This window comes from Caretta caretta, chromosome 1, assembly GCF_965140235.1.
Source record: "Caretta caretta isolate rCarCar2 chromosome 1, rCarCar1.hap1, whole genome shotgun sequence".
In the NCBI taxonomy this organism is placed as follows: Eukaryota; Metazoa; Chordata; order Testudines; family Cheloniidae; genus Caretta; species Caretta caretta.
In genome coordinates, this window is record NC_134206.1 from 45144754 (window position 1) to 45163516 (window position 18763).

An 18763-nucleotide genomic window follows, 5' to 3' on the forward strand; every position below is an offset into this window, starting at 1 on the left:
CCATTTCCAGCATAAATCCAAGTTTAACCAGAACGTCGGGGGGGAGGGGGGGGTTAGAAAAAAACAAGGGGAAATAGGCTACCTTGCATAATGACTTAGCCACTCCCAGTCTCTATTTAAGCCTAAATTGTGTGGGGGGGGGCAGAGGGTGAGAAAACCTGGATTTGTGCTGGAAATGGCCCAACTTGATGATCACTTTAGATAAGCTATTACCAGCAGGAGAGTGGGGTGGGAGGAGGTATTGTTTCATGGTCTCTGTGTATATAATGTCTTCTGCAGTTTCCACAGTATGCATCCGATGAAGTGAGCTGTAGCTCACGCTCAAATAAATTGGTTAGTCTCTAAGGTGCCACAAGTACTCCTTTTCTTTTTGCAAAGACAGACTAACACGGCTGTTACTCTGAAACCTTTGATTTAAGATGTCTTTCATTAATCCTCTATTTTCAGCGGTGATTATTTAATAAAGTGCCCTGAGCCATTAAAGTTCATTTGGCAGTTGTTTTTCCCCCTCTCCAAAATCTCACTCACATGATAGAGTCTGACTTAATGTTTTATAAAGGGCTTTGCACTGGGAAACAAAAGACCCAGTTACAGGACTAACTACAAAGGACAAAACCCCAGCAAAGAAGGAAATATTGTTCATACTGTGTCAGCAGTTGCAGCTCTCACAATGCATCCTGCTGGCCGGGCCAGGGCCACAAGGTCCTATGGGCTCCCTGCAACTGTGCAACAAGGAGCCCTCCCAGTCTCATTGGCCCCGGAATTGAGGTGGGGGAGTATCTGCATGTGGAACCCTGGTAACTGGGAGGTTTTAGTAACTGGGATGGGATGAGAGATTCCAGGACTGGGTCTAGGGTGACCAGATGTCCCGATTTTATAGGGACCGTCCAGATATTTGGGGCTTTTTCTTATATAGGCTCCTATTACCCCCGTCCCGATTTTTCACACTATCTGGTCACCCTAACTGGGTCTGTGGGGGAAACCCTGGAAATGGAGAGGAGGAGGCTGTGGGGGGCCCTGGTAAAGGGAGGGATTGGGGATCTGTAGAAGGGATTGTGGCGGAGATACTGACGGGGCCTGTGGCAACTCCAAATGACTGTGGTGGTTGTATTTAAATAGGGGTTTCAGCAGAAAGGGTCCCTGGTAACTGTGCTTATGGAGGGGAGGGCAGGTGTCCCTGGTAGAGGTGTGTTGTGTGTTTGTGGAAGAGGTAGGGGCCCTGGTAACTGGGGGGTCCCTTGAAACTCTGCGTGTGGGGGAAAGTGGGGGTGGCTCTTGTAGCTGTGTGTGTGGCGGGGGGAACTGGTAACTGTGGAAGCAGCCCCAGTAACGGGGAGTGTGGGGGGTGTGTGAGAAGGGCTGATAACTCTGTGTGTGTGTGTGGGGGGGGGGGGGGATGGTCCTGGTAACCTGGGGCTGGGGACTGGTAACTTTATGTGTGTGGGGGGAGCAGCTCTGGCGACTGGGGGGCTGGTAACTGTGCGGGGGGGGGTGCTGTGTTTGTGGTGGTGAGAGGTCCTGGTAACTGTGCCGGTGGGGGGGTGGAGAGAAGAACGGATTGCGCTAGGATCCCGCAGGGGGGCGCCCGCTTCTGTGCACCAGGAGTCGTCCTCCCCGTTCCCGCAGGGTCCACTCCCTAGGCAGGTCACTCAGGGCTCCCCGCTGGGGCCATTTGAGTGACAGGCAGCCTCTCTCTCCCCCACCGCAGTCTCCGGCTTCCCCATTGGTCACGGCGCACGCCAATCATTTTGTGTACGTGCGAATCCTGAGTCCCATTGGTGGACCTTGCCCCGCCCCCTCGGCTTGGGGGTGAGTGGGCGTGTCTTGGGGCGGGCCGCCAGTGGTGGGGGTCTCGGACACGGGGCAAGACAAGAGAAGTCCTTCGCACGGCGGTTGCCTACAGAGGCGGGTGGGGGCCCGGCGCGAGGTGAGTGCGGGTGGCGCGCGCCGCGGCCGGGGGGACGACGACCCAGAACGCGCATCCTTCGCGGCGGGTACTGGGGGTTTGTCCTGAGCGGCCCCCCCTCCCTTCCCCTCCCCAGTGAGCGACCAGCTGCCGCCGAGGGAGACTCCGCAAGGGGTGGTGGGTTCGCTCCGGCCCCGCCCCGCCAGCCCGGGGAGATAATCCCCCTCATCCCCCTGCCGGCTCCCGGCCTCCTGCCGGACCCGCGCCCCTCCCTCCCGGAGCGGGTGGGGCTGTGAGGGGCGCTCCCCCCCTCTTCTCCCCCTCCCCCGATGCTGCTGGTGCCCGGCCCGCTGAGGGGCGAGGGCTGTGGGGGGAGCGGAGCTGGATCCCAGGCTCCGGCTGGGGGAAAGGAGGACCCCGGCCCCACGCTTCGCCTTCGCCCGGGAGACCCGAGCCGGCGCCCCCCCCCCCCCCGCAAGGACTGGAGGGTGTGTGTGTGTGTGTGTGTGTGTGGTGGGGGTGGAGAATAGTGTCAACCCCTATCCCGGCCACTCTCGCGCTGAACGCCTCCCCAGCCGCTAGCCGCTGCCGTGCCGGGTGCCCCTCACTGCGGCCGGGGCTCGTGAATCTGCGCCCCCGGAGGTGCTGCCCATTGCCCGCTGGCTCCCTTCACGCGCGTTATTTGTGAGTTTTAAAAACAGGTTTTATTTCCTAAAATGCGCATTTGAGATGTCCGCAAACTGCCCCTCCGGATTTCTCAAAAGCGACCTGTGGGTTTATCGGAGCAGCTGGTTTTTAGAAATCTGTTTGTTTCTTTTTTGTGTGGGAGGAAGTGTGGTTTAGTGGTGAGAGTACAAAAGGCTCGTTTGGCTTCTGATTTCGCTCTCTGCCACCAGCTTATTATATGTCTTTGGCTTATTTACTTAGGTCCCTTTGAAGTTAGTGGTAATACTTAACAGGAATCTAATTGGTCCCTTAAAGACACACTGATGTCTTGAATTCTAGGCAGTTTAAAACCAGTTTGAATATTCCTTCTGTCAGCTTTTGTGGTTTTGCAGTTGCATTTCCCCTTTAAAAAATACTTTTCTCTTTGTGCCTTGCTGTGTGAAAGATCTATTCAAAAATTTGGGAGACAAATTGACCATGCAGGAGAGCTGTGAGCTCAATATACCCAGCGTATCAAATGCACAAAATAAACTGAAAAAATAGAGGAATACTTTTTCCTCTCATTTTTCACATACAGTAGTGGTAGTAGGTGTTACTTGTAACAAAAGTAGTTTAAAAACTTTCACAGAAGTTGTGATTTTTTTTAAAAAAAGTTGAATATTAATTTCTAAAAATAGCAGTGTGGATGTGGGGCTGGTTCCAACTGAGACTTGGGGCTGGTCTATTCTGCAGTGTAAGTCAATTTACGTCACTCACTTTAGGTCACTTACGTCCCGCCCCCCAAGTGATGCAAGTTACATCGACTGAAGCGCTGTCCACACCATCGCTATGTAGGTGGGAGATGCTCTCCCGCCGACATAGCTTCTGCCTCTGCGGAGATGGAGTAATTATGCTGACGGGAGAGCGCTGTCCTGTTGGTATAGCTAGTCTTCACCAGATGTGCTGCAGCTAAGCAGTTGCATCCGTGCAGCTGGGTCAATGTAGTGCTGTAGTGTAGACTTGCCCTTAGATTAGATACCTGAGTATCCAGACTCCTGGAGTCGGGTGGGCTTGAGAGCCCAAGCTACCACTGGAGCGGGAACATCCACGCTGCTATTTTTAGCATGGTATCTCAAGCCCCATTAGTGCCAGTTTGTCTACTGCTCTGAGCAGCTTGATCCCACTGTAGTATAGACATACTCTCCGTGCATCACTTTCTCCATCTGTGAAATGGGGCTAATGCTTAACTACAACAATGTTGGACATAGCATAAGATTCCTGGGTAGAAGTGCTGTGTAAGTATTTCAGTTCTGCACTGAAAAATTATTAGTTGATTTAATAATATTGCCTTTTGATTACATTTTTCTTGTTCATGTATGTTGCATAAGGTTAGCTTCCAAATATTATTGCATTATGATTCTTCTGATTTTTTTTTTTTTAAACAATTTTGTGATCCTGCAAGCTGTGAAGCACATGCATAAGATACTATGGATAACAACTGCTGTCAACAGCCCTGCTTCTCCGGCACAATAGGATTGTCTACCCCAAGGAAAGACTTTTCTGTGCAGGACATGTGGCTTTCCTCGAGGGTGGTTCCAGAACTGTAGAATGAAATCATTCAGCATCTGAGACCAACTGCAAACTTCACCACCTTCTGCTCCAAGGGCAAAGCACTCTTGCTCAACCTTGCTTTTATTAATATAAACACATGATACATGTAAGCATAGTGTTTAATATATTAAATAATACATAATCCTCACACAATTTTCCATTGCGGGGAGAAAGAAGGAAGAACTACATGCGACAGGTGCTAGTCATGTTGCTTAATACACTTCTGGATGACACTCATGCTGTGTTTAGGAGGGCAGTATAAGTACCTCAGTAGAATAGACTCTTCTGAGGAGACTTTAAAAGGAACTAATGGTAGTTAGGCACCTAATTCCCATTGACAGTCAGTGAGAGTTGGTACCTAACTGTTGCCTGTGTCTTTGAAAATCTTCCCTTTTAAGTTTAGGGCTTCTGCTCTGAGAGCCTGATCTTGCTCTAATTTAAGTTAATGGGTGTAGGATAGTGAGTGCCCTGATTCCCTGAGCTTATTGGTAGGGATTTAAAAAAAAGTTGTGTAGTGCATACAGTCAGATCTCTGTGTTGGTTCTGAATCCTCCTACAGTATGCTTTCCCAAATCTCCCTCTCCTGCTTGTGGGAAGGGGTGGGCAAGAAATGTTTTTGTAGTTCTGGCTAGTATTCTGCTCTTGCAGTAGTGTCTCTGTGTGGTGTCTACGTACTACCATGCTGTATGCTAAAACAGGTTGCCTAGTACTTCATTTTTGTTTGTTTTTTTAACAGGCTACATTAATCCGTATTTCACAATATAGTGCCTTCAAGTTTTTGAAAATGGTAGCACCACTGGTATGGACAGAGTGAACATAGTTCACTATCTTGTGCAGCCAATTCACAGCTATTGTAAGTGGTGAGTTACACCACTTATGCTAGTAATATATTATATTTTGTGTGTTCAGCATGCTTTGCTACAATGACGGTGAGCTCTGCTGATCTTCTCAATGCCAGCAGGACATCCTTCACGAGAAGTAGGAAATCTGGGGCTCATTGTTTTAATTGATATATCTGACATCTAGTGGTAGTCTTAAGTTTAGGGATCTGGATACATTCTCTCTCTGTTTAGAGAGATCAGTATATGAATGTGCGTTTTCCAGACAATTGCTTTTGTTTATCTTTATATGTATTGTGGTGGTGGTTGGAGGGCCCCATTGTGTGAGGAACTGGACAAGCACAGAGCAAGAGGCAGTCCCTGCCCCCAAAGAATTTACCATCTAAATTGGTTAGGGGAACAAAAAGTGGTAGAAGTGGAATATTGTTACCCCCATTTTACAGACAGGGAACTGAGGCATAGAGAGTGCACCCATAATCACACAGGAAGCCTGTGTCAGTGCTAGGAATTGAACCCAGATATAGTATCAAAGAAGATTAGGGTTGGAAGAGGGGTCATCTAGTCCAACATCCTGCTCAAAGCAGGACCGTGAGTCTTAGGGCTTATCTACACAGAGTGGCAATGGAAGTGCATTTGAGAAATCACACCGTGTTGCATATTCACTGGTCTAGTAGACCCTGCTCACGTACACTAAAAGTTCCCCACTTCCTTTTAACATAGTATGTCAAAGCATGCTGGGAAACATTTAGGGTACATCAGCAGGGTCTTGGATCAGTTAATGTACAACATGTTAGTGGGCTTTAGAAATCACACTCTGTCTACACAGTGGGGTAATACACATTACAAAACAGTTCAGTGTCGTAGCCATTCTTTCACTTCTTATCCCTAGAAAACTGAGTTGATGCTTGGGAGCAGTAATGAAAATATTGTCTGCAACTGCATCACATCCACTTGCTTATCTGTTTTTTAATTTGTGCACAGATTTTTTTTTTCACATCTTCATTAGAAACTGCCATATTTATAATTTGGAAACTAACCCATAGTGTGATTAGTGACACTGGTAGCACAGTAGTCTATTTTTAACAGAAAAATGGATTTGATTTCTCAGAGCACAAGAAACTGTTTTTTGTTGTTGCTAGTGTCAACTGTCTCCTTCATTCTCCCCAAACAAACCAACCCTCAAAACAAAAACAAACAAAAAGACCCAGAAAACATCAGTGAATGAGACTAAAGATGAGAAATTTCAGCCAAAGGCAGTAAGTTAAGGATCAAAATGGAAGTCTGGAATGGTTCTTTTAATTTATTTGCTGTTATAACAGCTGTGATATGTGACATTCTTGCAGAGGAAACGGAATAATTTTGCAAATTTGATTTCTTCAAACTATTGATTAAAGTTATATTAAAGTACTAACTATTTTTAAATAGATGAATGTTAACTGAGTGTGTTCTCCTTTGAAATGCTACCAAACAATAAATCCCAGTGCTTGTCAGTAAACCCTTAAACTGACACCATATTTAATTTTACCCATTTCACAAATCAGACTGGCTTTAACCTAAACTTAATGTTACTTAAATTTAGGTATAACTAAATACAAAATACTGGTAAGGGTCTAGATTCATCTTTTTCAAAAATCTTTAATTTCCACTTTGTGGAAGTGTTTAGCTTTCTCAATACTATGGGGACTCTCCTCTGCTTATATATATATCAGCTCCCACTCGTAAAAGATGTGTGTAGTATCAGAATAAGGGTCTTGGAATAATTTGAATGTTAATATGAGATTAAGAATAGCTGTGTTAATTCCAGCAACACTTATAGGCCACACATATTGAAAACACTTTTCTTTCTGCATATTTATGATGATCTTTATTGGACTTATATGACTAGGCATAACTTGGAAAAGTAGTAATCTTTGACGTTTTAAATTATATATTTTAAGGTGGCAAGATATGAAGGATTGCTTACTAAGTAACTATTTTAGGTCAGATTCATTTAAGTTTTAGCACAATGACACATGTGAACTATTAAGCCTAAAATGCAAGGTATGTAGTTTACATATTGCCAAAGTAATTGTTTTAAAAATTTAGTGGCTTTTTTGTGAGTACTGATAGTCAGTCATATGTAGGAGAACAACTTTCTTTACAAACCTGTGGAGTTTTTTATGTTTGCTAGGATCTTAGTTGTATGTAGAACTACCTGAAAAAACTTAAACAGAGTGCTGATGCTTCAAAATGGGCTTTGTGTGAAATTGGCTAAGCATTAGCTTCACATTTTGTCTTGAAGTTGGGCAGCATACAAATAGTTTCTTTATAGTTTGTAGATTAATACTGATTCTGCAGATATTTGGAGTTTTTTTTAACTTTTAAGATTTTGTTAAATATGATGTGAAGTCTGAAACAAATGCTGGTAATTGGGAGAGAGCGTATGAACAGATGCAGAAAGTATCATTGATATCTGTTCTGAATTCATACTCTGCAGACATCATTGTTGATTTTTTAAAAAAAGTAATTTATGCTGTGCCAACTCTCATAACTTCTATTAATACATCATGAACAGAGTTTTAGAATGACTTATGTGCATTTCTCCACAGTGCAAGTATGCAACAAAATTCCTAAAGGTTGCCCAAAGAATAACGTTTGCACTTAATATAGTTGTTTTCTCTATGTATCCATATAAAATGAACTTCCATCTAACTGGATAGTAGCTGAAAGTTTTCCTTCATGACATTACCTTCTTCAGATCCTCACTGTAGGAGTCTTGTGTCTAACGTGAACTGTAGAATCATTTAGAATAGAAAAACCGTTGGTGGACATTCATGCATAATATCCCTTAGGTTGAGTCTACATTGTGCTTTTTCATAACCTCCCACGATTGTAATAGGTCACTGTCATCTAGACCTGTTCATAACAGTAAAAATGCCAGTAACTGATCTACAGTAGTTCTTCCACCATTGCTAACCCTGATGGAGCTATAGCAACAGTGGGAGACTAGGAAAAGAACTCAGGATAGATAAGGTTTCTGATCCAGTGTTCTGGAATGGGGAGGGTATGAAAAACCCGACCTCTGACTGTCCCTCAGTTACTGTCTGTTTGCCAACTTTGGAGGTTATGGTATACAGTTTTTTCCTACATTAACCTTAATAACTGTTAGTGTCCTTTTCCCCCTGTCAAGGTTCCTTCCCCACTCGAACTCTAGGGTACAGATGTGGGGACCTGCATGAAAGACCCCCTAAGCTTATTCTTACTAGCTTAGGTTAAAAACTCCCCCAAGGTACAAACTTTGCCTTGTCCTTGAACAGTATGCTGCCACCACCAAGCGTTATAAACAAAGAACAGGGAAAGAGATCACTTGCGATGTCTTCCCCCAAAATATCCCCCCCCAAGCCCTACTCCCCTTTTCCTGGGGGAAGGCTTGATGATAATCCTCACCAATTGGTACAGGTGAATACCGACACAAACCCTTGGATCTTAAGAACAAGGAAAAAGCAATCAGGTTCTTAAAAGAGAATTTTAATTAAGGAAAAAGTAAAAGAATCACCTTTGTAAAATCAGGATGGTAAATACCTTACAGGGTAATCAGATTCAAAACATCGAGAATCCCTCTAGGCAAAACCTTAAGTTACAAAAAGACACAAAAACAGGAATATACATTCCCTCCAGCACAGCTTATTTTACCAGCCATTAAACAAAAGAAAATCTAACACATTTTCTAGCTAGATTACTTACTAAGTTTACAGGAGTTGTAAGGCTGCATTCCTGATCTGTTCCTGGCAAAAGCATCACACAGACAGACAGAACCCTTTGTTCCCCCCCTCCAGATTTGAAAGTCTCTTGTCCTCTCATTGGTTATTTTGGGTCAGGTGCCAGCGAGGTTACCTTAGCTTCTTAACCCTTTACAGGTGAAAGGGTTTTGCCTCTGGCCAGGAGGGATTTTATAGTTCTGTATACAGAAAGGTGGTTACCCTTTCCTTTATATTTATGACACCCCCCCTCTATTGGTCTTGGCTATAACTTCTGTAATGGTGAGTTCTGAGAACAGAATTTGAGGTTCCTCCTTCTTTATATCTGGCCCCAGTAAAGTGCCTATTGCCAAACGGGTGTTTTGCCCGTTGCAAAACATATCTTAAATTTCTGGCTGAAGGGGGTTCTTTAAAAGGGTGCATGCCTTTGTGGCATTTACACCAAAGTGTCAGTGAGAAATGAGCCACAGGCTAATGGTTTATTCATGAAGGAGGCCATGGCAGGGACTCAGAGACCAGATCAGAGTTCTCTTTTCAGGGTGTCCTCAATCTAGAGTGGTCATTCTTTAATCCTTTGGGAACAGAGACAAGATTTGACCTCTTTTGAGTAGAGCAGCAGAGTTTTCTGGAGGATCTGAATACTGCTTGGATCTACCCGGGGTGGTTGTGCCTAAGAAGAAATAGAAGAATGGGCATTTGGATGGACAGGACATTTTTCTTGGTTCTCCCTCCCCACCCCCCATCACTGCTGTCTCGTCAGGATACAAGTCATTTTGCTAGTGCAGACTGGCTTTTATAGCTTGTCTACATCAGTCCAGGTTCCTTGCACACATTTCAAGAGACCTTCTCTCAGATTTTTAGAACACACATTTTCTTAGATTATTGCTCCTGGGGGAATTCTGTGCCACTGTGTGTGTGCATAATTAATGAGCCCTGCATATTTTTAGTTTTTATGCAGAAAAAAGCTTCTGCCAAAATGTTGCTGCCGTTCTGCCTTTTGCCCACCAGAGGGCACTGTGGCAATTGAACAAAGCAGCAGCTCCCTCCCCCCTCCCCCCCCCAGCAAGGGAAGAGAAAGAGCCTGCCTTCTTCACAGCGAGCCAGGTCAGGAGATGGGCTATGGGGAGACCAATAGCTTAGGGTGCTGGGTGGTCAGACAGGCTCATAAGAGCTAGTGGAGGGGGACAGGGTGGGGCAGGGGCTGAATGAGAGTGGAGGCACAGGGCCACGGGGGGAGGGAGTGCAAGGCCACATGGTGATGGGGGAGGGGATGCAGAGCTGCATAGGGATGGGTGGCTGGGTGGGGGCATAGAGACACATGGGCGCAGGGGGTACAGGGACTGGGGAGTGGCTGGGTGGGGTCAAAGAGCCACATCGGGTTGGGGGAGGGGGTACACAGGCACATGGGGATGGAGGAGGGGGTGCAGGGCCATATGAGGTGGGGGGAGTGGAGGGACACGCGGACAGGGGGGTGCAAGGACACATGAGGGTGAAGGAACACATAGGGTCGGGCAGATGTGCCTGACTAAATGGGAGAGGCTAGGGGTCAGCCAGGGTCTGCATGGGAGGAACTCCCTAACAGTCGCTTCTCTTCCCCCCCCGCCCCAAAACCAAAAAACAAAACCAGCAACCCAACCTGTTCCTTACTTTTCCCACCCATACCCAACAACCTTCCAAGTTCACACCCAGGCTCCTTCCCAGCAATTTACTTCCCTCTCCCTCAGCTCGTCCGTTACCCCTGACTTCCCGAAGCCTTTTTACTGCTTCTGAGGGGCGTGGGAAATATGGTTCTGTGTTATAGTTTAAATGAATTATTACTCAGAGTTCTGTATTATGCCTAGTAAGGAATCTATTTGTCAAAAAACATTTCCTGAATCTCTTTTTGTTTTCTGTATTGTTACAGACATACTTGCTGACAGGTATTTTGAAATAAATGACCAACAGTAATTGAAACTCCTGTTGTTTTGACAAATAAATTTTTTTGTAGAATTTTAAGTGTGCAGAATTTTTAATTTTTTGTTTCAGAATTTTAAATTTTTTGGCACTGAATTCCCCCAGGAGTAGATTATGCAAATAAGTGGTGGCTATCTTTTTGTGACTTGGTGATATTTTCTAGTTGGCGTGGATGCATTAACTAGCAGGTAGAAACTGAAAAACAGTCTGGGTTATACTACTACAGTAACAACATTAGTAATGAAAAAGCAACCAGTGTAGTAAGGCCAACTTTTTGTAATCTGTGTTACAGATCAAGTTGTGTATCTGACTTGAGGGCTGCTTCTTTTTTGTTTTGTTTTTTGTTCCACCTTACTGGTTACTTTTTATAGTGTTGCGAAACTTATTTTTCCTTTAGGTATTATAAGTTCCTGTTCTTTCCTGGAATGCATAAATGACACAAAACCCCATGTATCAAATCTGGATTTGTCAAAGTAAAGTAATTTTTCCTCTCTGTCCACATCCAGATAGACACTTTGACACCACAGTATTTGGCAGTGACTGAAATATATAGAGCAAGTACATACAACACCTGCCTTATGTTTTGCTTATTTTTTTGTATAAAGAATGAGTGTAAATATTTCAAAAATGTTTACTTTCAGTTTATCAACTGAAAATGTAATTAATATTACGGAGGCGTGCTCTCAGCTATGTAGTAAAGGTTCCGTTGAATTTTGCACTCAAAGTAGGGGTTCAGTCACTTTATGTGAAAAATAGTTTGCTCCCCAAAATTGCAGCAACCTACTCTTTGAATATAGAATGAGTTTTCTCAGAATGTAGAAGTAAACCTGTGTAAGTTGCAGTTACTTTTTAAAAAATGGATCCTTTAAGAAATATAGCACCCTGAATCAGACTTTTTTTGGTTGCTTTCCCCCAGTGATCCCAGCTCAGGTGGTGTTTACACACAAATTGGCAGAACTAAATCTGCAATTGTGATTTATGTATATCAATTTCGTGGTCTCAAACTGATTTTTAAAGATTGCAGATTAGATTGCTGCATATTTCCCCCCCTTCATGGTATCATTATAGGGCAGAGTTGTGAATAGTTAGGGCAACCAAACAATCATTTGTAATATGTTTTGTCTGTGGATGTATGCTTTTTTTAAAAAAAAGTAAAAACAATGTTTTCAGCTGAGTCTTCTATCAGTTGCATTTTCTTGTTTTTAAAATGTTTTCTCTCCTCTGCTTGCCTATTGAAAGGACCCACATAAATGGGGAACTCCTTGAGAGTGTGCATGGAAAACAGTGGAAGTAATATTAAATGCACAACGTAAAGAAACTGAAAAATAGTTTTTTCTCTAATCTTATCTAGTATTTTTCTGTTGTGGCTTTAGTGGGTAAAATATTTCAGACAGTTATAACTTATAATTTAAGGGACTGCTAAACTTAAAGTTGTGTAAAGTAAAATTTTTCTATATTCTTTACGGTATTTAATTTTTTACTTTTCTACCTTGCAACTGTCGTCTTCGACCTGCTCTTCCTCGTATCTAGAAGTTACGAGTTATTCTTTGACAACATTGTCATGTATCTCTTGCCTGGCTCAGCTGTGAGCACATACAATACTCAAATAGCTCTTGGGCCATATACATTTCAAAATCATTTCATGTGATTGTGCCACATTTTCATTTTCAGCTATTTAAAAAGCTGCCTCACCCCTAATGATTTCTGTTGACAAAGAAAGCAAGAACAGGAGACTGGATGGATTGGATTTTTATTAATGGGATATAGGGATTGACTTCATTGCATTGTTAGCTTGAGTTTGTATACTCGACTAGCTTGAGTGGAGTACCTCTAGTTTGAGTAAGCGCAGCCACATTGCAAAGGGTAACTCAAGCCATCTTGGAGTTACTGAATGCACACTGTCCCAGTACTGACTTGAGTGGAGGTGCTTGCCTCCTGGGACCATATCCCTTGGATTTGAAACATTGCACTGTTCCAAGCTGCTCCTTCCAGACTTCTGTGTTGTATTTAGGGGAAACTTTTTTGTTCATTCTGGGCACATGGGTGGACACGGTATTTGCCTGGCAATTTATTAGAGTTGCTTGTGGTCTGCATTCTGGTTGGAAGCCATGGATACCATTCTAAATAATGATGTTTATGAAATGCTGACATTAATACCACTGACATTTTGGACTGGGAAACTGAGTAAAGGTTATGAGATATGGTAGAGGGCCACTAAGAAGCAGCTTGTCATGCTGAGAAGGTGGCAACATAATTTCCTCAGGAGATCATGCAAGTGGCTTGCAGACACAATGGAGCAAGTATTGCAGGCTTTTAGAGCTGTGCCATGTCCTTCTTCCAGTGCTTCCCAAACTTTTTAGGGTCACGCCCCTCCCCCTGGAGCTGGGCGTAGGACTGTGGCTCCGGGTGGGGTTGGGGGGACATGGACAGGGGCAAAGGGGCTGAGGCTGGGGCTGCAGCCCCCTGGAGGTGGGGCCCATGGCAGGGCCCTAGGTGGGAACAGGGCCGGGAGTGGGGTCCCAGCTGGGGGTGGGGTGGCACTCTCCGCCCCTTGTGGGGGCTGGCCCAGGCCCCGCTGCCCCCTCTGAACGTTCCTCCATGCTCCACATTTTGTGGATCTCTGCCCTATTCAGACTGGTAGTTTTGGACTAAGAACAGGAGTGGCCCCAGAATTTCCACATGAGGAAAGGTACCTTCTTGGAACTGCAATGAACTTTTCCCAGCCATTTGGTGCTAGGACATACAGTTCAGTTCAGAAGCTTTTGCCACCTGGAAGTTGTCTACCTCAGACAGTTACAGGTCAATGACTAATAACTTTGGTATTGGCAAGGAAACAGTCGGTGTTGTGGTGATAGAAATAACTATGGTTCACCGATGGGTAGATAAGATTACTAATATCCTTGACATACAGTAGCAGGCTTTGAATGCATGGGCTTTCTGACTTGTGCTGGAGCCATTGATGGCACACATGCCCATTATTTGCCCTCCCTCCCCCCACTCTCCTCTCCTTCCCCTGCCCACAAGGGTGCCTATGATTGTCAGCTGCAAAGGGTACTACTCCATTGTTTTGCAGGCCTTGGTGGAGGGATATTCAGTATAATTTTGTGGGATTCATGGCAAAGTGTCATGGTATTTTGGGTATACCAGGGTATTCTGAAGATCAGACCTTTTTGAATTGGGACAAACTGGAATTTACGATTAAAATGGATACCAGTGGGGTGTCCGTGGCTGCTGTTTTTTGAGACCCAGCCTACTCTCTACTGCCTTGGCTCATTAAACTGTACCTTGACATGAGAGCGCCTGGCAGAAGAAGGTTCAGTCACACCCTGTGCAGGATGATTGTGGCTGACTGAATGCCAGATGGTGTTGCCTACAGAACTGATTGGACTTCAGTGGCATCTATAATGCCATTCATGTCAATAGGGCATGTTGTGCTTTGGGGGGGGATACTTTGGCCCAGTCTGAGGAGATGATTGTGCTTCTTTACAGACTTCTTGCAAGTGGCCAGAGTGTGATCTAACTGATGTTAGATGTAGGCTTGGAGGGAGAAATGGAGGAATGGGAAAATGAGATTGATATTGAGCTGTAATCTGCTCGGTGTACCTCTATAGGAAAACAACCTGTGCATGTATTGTGAAGATGATTGTGCAATAAAGTATTTGTTATGAAGTTCCTCTCCCTCTCTGTTGCTGTCCAAGTACTCTTTCAAAGGGATTGAATAAAGGGAATGTGATCAAAGTGAATAATATTAGCAGTCCAGCTGTCTTAACAAGGTGCTCTGCACATAAATGTGGTAGATGCACAAGGTGTACAGCACAGTATCACATGTATGGGAAGTGCATATGGTTAGGGTACCTATCATCACTCCATTGTGCCTGCAAGAGGTGGAGTGTATTGGGTAAAGCTGTTGATGGTCACTTCCATCTAGGGACTGGTTAACTGCCTCACCCAGAGGTAACCGGCTGCAGGCCATGGTAGCCTGAAGGGGAGTTCATAACAGCAGGTTATGCAGATGGCATGTTGTTCTCGTACTTGCTGACCATGATGCCCAGCATGCACGCAAGCTGCTGGCGCACCTCATGCTGCTGCTGACAGTTCTGCTGACTCATGGCACAGTCATGGGCAATATACTTGGCCACCCTCTGCAGCATTCTCTCAGCTTCAACCTGGGATTGCCATTCCTGCTCCAGCATGTCTTTCAGAAGCTTGAACCTTCTGCCAAAGTGCCTGCAGATTTCCACATGTCCTCTTCCTTCCTTCTGCTTCTGAGGTTCTGGACTGAAATTCTTCACTTTGTAGTTGCTCTGTTCCAAGGTTCCTGTCCATCCTAACAAAGACAAGTGTTTTAAATTTATTAACCCACCCTATCCCCTCCCAAAAAATGCTTTAAAGAGCGTGCATGAGTAGTGCGGGAGGCCTGGGACACCAGAACAATAGTAGTGATGCTCCTAGCATTATTTCATGCTGTGGTGGCATTGGAAGATGTTATTTGCTTGAGTTTCTTCAATGGAAATAAGGGGAAGAGAGAAGTTTCCCTCCTGAGGCTTGGAATAACCATCCATTTGTGTCCTGGATCTGCTCTGTCATCTCTTGACTGAGGAGCGAATTAATGACTGGCAGGGAATGGTGAGGTCCAAGGGAGGATGTGGAAAGTTTACTGTGCCTAGAAACTTCAAAGACAATTTGGAAACCCTCTTCATAGATTGATAGATTCTAAGCCCAGAAGTGACCATTGTTGTTAGCCAGTCTGACCTGTATAGCACAGGGCATAGAACTTCCCCCAAATAATTCCTAGAGTACATCTTTTAGAAAAAATATGGAATCTTGATTTAAAATTGTTAATGATGGAGAATCTGCCACAGTGAATTATTCCGATGGCTAATTATTCATTGTTAAATTCAGTCTGGAAATAAGGTGTAAATGTATTTAGCTTCAACGGTCAGCCTTTGGTTCATGTTATACCTTTTCGCTGTTAGATTGAAGAGCCATTATCAAATATTTATTCCCCATGTAGGTAATTATAGACTGTAATCAAGTCACCCCTTAAACTTCTCTTTGTTAAGATAAACAAATTGTGGTCCTTGAGTCTCATTATCATGTTTTCTGATCCTTTAATCGTTCTCGTGGCTCCTCTCTGAACCCTCTCCAACTTATCAACATCTGGCTTGAATTGTAGGTGCCAGAACTGGATGTGGTATTCCAGCACCAGTGCCAAATACAAAGGTAAAATAACCTCTCTGCTCCTCCTTAAGGTTCCCCTGTTTCTGAATCCAGGGATTGCAATAGCCCTTTTGGTCATAGTAGGAGCTCATGTTCAGCTGTTTATCCACCACAACCACCGAATCTTTTCCAGTGTCAGTGCTTGCCAGAATAGAGTCCCCCATCATGTATGTATGGCCTCATGTGGTGGGAAGAACGCCTCAACCGCCCAACACTGTGGCATTTAATTTCAGAAAGGGGAACTATGCAAAAATGAAGAGGTTAGTTAAACAGAAATTAAAAGGTACAGTGACTAGAGTGAAATCCCTGCAAGCTGCATGGACACTTGTCAAAGACACCATAATAGAGGCTCAACTTAAATGTATACCCCAAATTTAAAAAAACAGTAAAAGAACTAAAAAAGAGCCACTTGGCGTAATAACGATGTAAAGGAAGCAGTGAGAGATAAAGACATCTTTTAAAAAGTGGAAGTCAAATCCTAGTGAAGTAAATAGAAAGGAGTATAAACACTGCCAAATTAAATGAAAAAATGTAATAAGAAAAGCCAAAAAGGAGTTTGAAGAACTGCTAGCTAAAACCTCAAAAGGTAATAACAAAATGTTTTTTAAGTATATCAGAAGCAGGAAGCCTGCTAAACAACCATTGGGGCCCCTGGACAATCGAGATATGAAAGGAGCACTTCAAGATGATAAAGTCATCACGAAGAAACTAAATGAATTCTTTGCTTTAGTCTTCACATGAGGATGTTAGGGAGATTCCCAAACCTGAGCTGTCTTTTGTAGGTGACAAATCTGAGGAATTGTCACAGATTGAAGTGTCACTAGAGGAGGTTTTGGAATTAATTGAGAAACTTAATAGTAACAAGTCACCGGGACCAGATAGCATTCACCCAAGAGTTCTGAAAGAACTCAAATGTGAAATTGCGGAACTATTAACTATGGTTTGTAACCTGTCCTTTAAATCAGCTACTGTACCCAAAGTCTGGAAGATAGCTAATGTAACACCAATATTTAAGAAGGGCTCTAGAGGTGATCCTGGCAATTAGACTAGTAAGGCTAATGTCAATACCAGGCAAATTAGTTGAAACAATAGTAAAGAATAAAATTGTCGGACATGTAGAAGAACATACATTGTTGTGCAAAAGTCAACATGGTTTCTGTAAAGGGAGATCATGTCTTAACTAATCTATTAGAGTTCTTTGAGGGGGTCAACAAACATGTGGACAAGGAGGATCCGGTGGACATAGTGTACTTAGATTTCCAGAAAGCCTTTGCAAGGTCCCTCACCAAAGGCTCTTAGCTAAATTAAGTTGTCATGGGATAAGAGGGAAGATCCTTTCATGGACTGAGAACTGGTTAAAAGATAAGGAACAAAGGATAGGAACAAAAGGTACATTTTCAGAATGGAGAGGGGTAATTAGTGGTGTTCCCCAAGGGTCGGTCCTAGGACCAATCCTATTCAACTTATTCATAAATGATCTGGAGAAAGGGGTAAACAGTGAGGTGGCAAAGTTTGCAGATGATACTAAACTGCTCAAGATAGTTAAGAGCAAAGCAGACAGTGAAGAACTTCAAAAGATCTCACAAAACTAAGAGATTGGGCAACAAAATGGCAAATGAAACATTAATGTGAATAAATGTAAAGTAATGCACATTGGGGAAAAAATAACCCCAACTATACATACAATATGTTGGGGGGCTAATTTAGCTACAGCTAATCAGGAGAAAGATCTTGAAGTCGTCGAGGATAGTTCTCTGAAGACGTCCACGCAGTGTGCAGCGGCAGTCAAAAAAGGCAAACGGGATGTTAGGAATCATTAAAAAAGGGATAGAGAATAAGATGGAGAATATTTTATTGCCCTTATATAAATCCATGCTACGCCCACATCTTGAATACTGTATACAGATGTGGTCCCGTCAACTCAAAACAGATATACTGGCATTAGAAAATGTTCAGAAAAGGGCAACTACAATGATTAGGGGTTTGGAACGGGTCCCATTTGAGGAGAGATTAAAGAGGCTAGGACTTTTCAGCTTGGAAAAGAGGAGACTATGGGGGGATATGATAGAGGTATACAAAATCATGAGTGGTGTGGAGAACGTGAATAAGGAAACGTTATTTACTCGTTCCCATAATATAAGAACTAGGGGCCACCATATGAAATTAATGGGTAGCAGGTTTAAAACAAAAGGAAGTTCTTTTTCACTCAGTGCACAGTCAACCTGTGGAACTCCTTGCCTGAGGAGGTTGTGAAGGCTAGGACTATAACAAGGTTTAAAAGAGAATTGGATAAATTTATGAAAGTTAAGTCCATAAATAGCTATTAGCCAGGATGGGTAAGGAATGGTGTCGCTATCCTGTTTGTCAGAGGGTGGAGATGGATGGTAGGAGAGAGATCATTAGATCATTACCTGTTAGGTTCACTCCCTCTGGGGCACCTGGCATTGGCCACTGTTGATAGACAGGATACTGGGCTGGATGGACCTTTGGTCTGATCCAGTATGGCCATTCTTATGTTCTTTGTTCCCAGATGCATACATTTACACTTGGCTGCATTAAAACACATATTTTTTGCTTGCACCCAGTTTACCAGTCTAGCTCGCTCTGAATCAGTGACTTGTTCTCTTCATTGTTCACCATTCCCCCAATTTTTGTGTTGTTTGCAGACTTTCAGTGATTTATGTTTTCTTCCAAGTCTTCAGTAAGATGCATAGGGCCAAGAACTGACCTCTGTAGGACCCAGTTAGAAACACCTCTGCTTGATAATGATTTCCCATTTATGGTAACATTTTGAGATGTTTCAGTTAGCTAGTTTTTAAACCATTTAATGTGTGCCATGTTAATTTTGTATT

The 18763-nt window shown here is 43.7% G+C and overlaps 1 protein-coding gene across 5 annotated transcripts in view; it reads left to right on the top strand.

Annotated features, from left to right (window-relative positions):
- The first annotated feature begins 1842 nt into the window (after nucleotides 1-1842).
- Nucleotides 1843-18763, top strand: part of WASF3 (WASP family member 3) — a 143159-nt gene continuing 126238 nt past the window's right edge. For 3 of the 5 annotated variants that reach the window (XM_048846183.2, XM_048846207.2, XM_048846214.2), the window contains exon 1: nucleotides 1843-1927. The gene's annotated coding sequence lies outside the window, so the exon portion shown is untranslated. The remainder of the gene's footprint in view (nucleotides 1928-18763) is intronic. The other 2 variants (XM_048846200.2, XM_075127527.1) reach the window with 2 other exon arrangements.